This window comes from Vigna unguiculata, unplaced genomic scaffold (assembly GCF_037176805.1).
Source record: "Vigna unguiculata cultivar grain cowpea cultivar isolate G323 ecotype 2 unplaced genomic scaffold, ASM3717680v1 ptg000015l_ERROPOS10850594, whole genome shotgun sequence".
NCBI lineage: Eukaryota > Viridiplantae > Streptophyta > Magnoliopsida > Fabales > Fabaceae > Vigna > Vigna unguiculata.
In genome coordinates, this window is record NW_028196649.1 from 2,501 (window position 1) to 5,000 (window position 2,500).

Genomic DNA, 2,500 nt, shown 5'->3' on the forward strand with positions numbered 1-2,500 from the left:
TGGTGGGGAGTTTTGTGAAAAAATGAAATTCGTGGTTTTTGAGATGTGAGGGTTGGAATGGCCTCCAAATGCCCCCAAATGAATACCATGAAATTCTTGGTGCACGAAAGTTTTGAGTTCGGAGGGTTTTGCACATGGCCAAGGTTGGCGGTGCACCACGGCATAGCTAGATGGCTTGGTGGGGAGATTTGTGAAAAAATGAAATTCGTGGTTTTTGAGATGTGAGGGTTGGAAAGGCCTCCAAATGCCCCCAAATGAGTACTGTAAAAGTGTTGGTGCACAAAAGTTTTGAATTGGATGCATTTTGCACTTGGCCAAGTTGGTCGGTGCACCGCGACTAGATAGGTTGGTGCCAAAATTTGTCAAATTTAAGACCTTGGCCAAACTGAATGAAATTTTGTGGGGAGGTTCCTGATATTGTTTAGTGGTGGACTGGAAAAAATGAGGTCGAAATTCGAAGTCTACATGTGCTTTTCTATTTTTCCCGATTTTACACATACCCGGTAAGTAAAAAAAATAAAAAAAATAGTTCCCCTTCGAGAAAAATTATGAAATTTGGTGAGCAAGGAGATACCATTATTCTACGAATTACTGCAAAAAATCGCATCAAAATTCGAAGTATAGCCCGAGATATGGACTTATGTCTGCTCAAAAAAAGTGTATCTACTTGTACAATTTTGCCTTTTGCATATTAACCTCTTATAGGGGGGGAGTGCTCCTTGAGCCGGCCAGCTCCACACTGGCAGGTTTTAAAGGGAGCTTGATGAGGCCTCCCCCCTCACGTGGTGCGTGCGTTAGCATGTTTATCATGGCACAACTAGCCTCTTCATAGTTGTTGAGCTTTATTAATACCAACACACGGTCGTCACTGATCGTTGGTTAGCTCGGCAGCTAGTCCCTCGGATATTGTGGAAAGTTATTTTCATGCCTAGCGATGCTTGACCCTGCGTCACTTGATGTTTCCATTTGCTTGCTTGCCCATGGTAGGTGGGGGGTGGACCGTCTTGTGGTGTGGTGTCTTGCGAACGTGAGGGTGTGTGAGTTGTAATCGAGATGCACTTGCTGGCTGGCTCCATGCCTTGCGTATCGAACGGTCAAGCATGCATCTCTTCCATTTTCACCCGTTGCCTTGGGTGATATTGGTTGATCAGTCCCTGTGTTGCCTACCCACTAGACGGTACTTCTGTGGTTGCTTCGAATTCTATCTTTCCATCACGAAGAGGTGTTGGAGGATCCTAATGTCACGCACGTGTTCCATCTAGTGAAACATCTCAGTGATGCACGTGTTGTGGCTAGTTCTTTTGGATGCGGTGCATTATATGAACTCGGGTTTACTTTAGCGACCCAGTCAACATAATTCGGTTGTGTCCCTTGATTGAGACGTTGTCCTTGAACTTGTTGTGAACAATATCGTTCTTCCACAACCCGTCGTCTTGAGTGCGATGGAAGGCAAATAAGATGTGCTTTGGCATGTCATGCACGTACTCGATTGCGGGAAGTGTGAGAAAGTGTTGTTGACAACCCGTGGGAAATGGAATGTGGCAAATCGTGATGAGCTCTTCGTGGATCTGCGAAGAAGACGACCTTTGGGCCTGTTGGAAACGAGGGAGGCGATGTTGAACTGCGAAGAAGATGGACTTTTGGGTTGTTTGAATCAATGGGAGGCCACGCGAGAACTCCGAATACTATGGACTCTTGGGTTGTTGGAAGCAACGGGAGGCCCCGCTAGAACTCCGAATACTACGGACTCTTGGGTTGTTGGAAGCAAGGGGAGGCCCCGCTAGAACTCCGAATACTATGGACTCTTGGGTTGTTGGAAGCAAGGGGAGGTCCCGCTAGAACTCCGAATACTACGGACTCTTGGGTTGTTGGAAGCAAGGGGAGGCCCCGCTAGAACTCCGAATACTATGGACTCTTGGGTTGTTGGAAGCAAGGGGAGGCCCCGCTAGAACTCCGAATACTATGGACTCTTGCGTTGTTGGCAACGACAACTTGGGGGGATGACACTGGAAAAGAGTGAACTAGGCCAAACTGCGAACAAGGCAACTTGGGGGGATGACACTGGAAAAGAGTGAACTAGGCCAAACTGCGAACAAGGCAACTTGGGGGGATGATGCTGGAAAAGAGTGAACTAGACCGAACTGCGAACAAGGCAACTTGGGGGGATGACGCTGGAAAAGAGTGAACTAGGCCGAACTGCGAACAAGACAACTTGGGGGGATGATGCTGGAAAAGAGTGAACTAGGCCGAACTGCGCCCAAGGCAACTTGGGGGGATGACGCTGGAAAAGAGTGAACTTGGCCAAACTGCGAGGAGGGCAACTTAGAGGAAAGTTGGAAACGAGGGAGACTTAGCCGAACTGCGAAGAAGGCAGGTTTTTGGGAAGTTGGAATCGACTGAAGCGAATACTGAACTCCAAATACGACCGACCTTTTGGTTGTTGGCTTCCTGGGAAGCGATGTGAAACTCCAAATACGACCGACTCTTGGGTTGTTGGAAA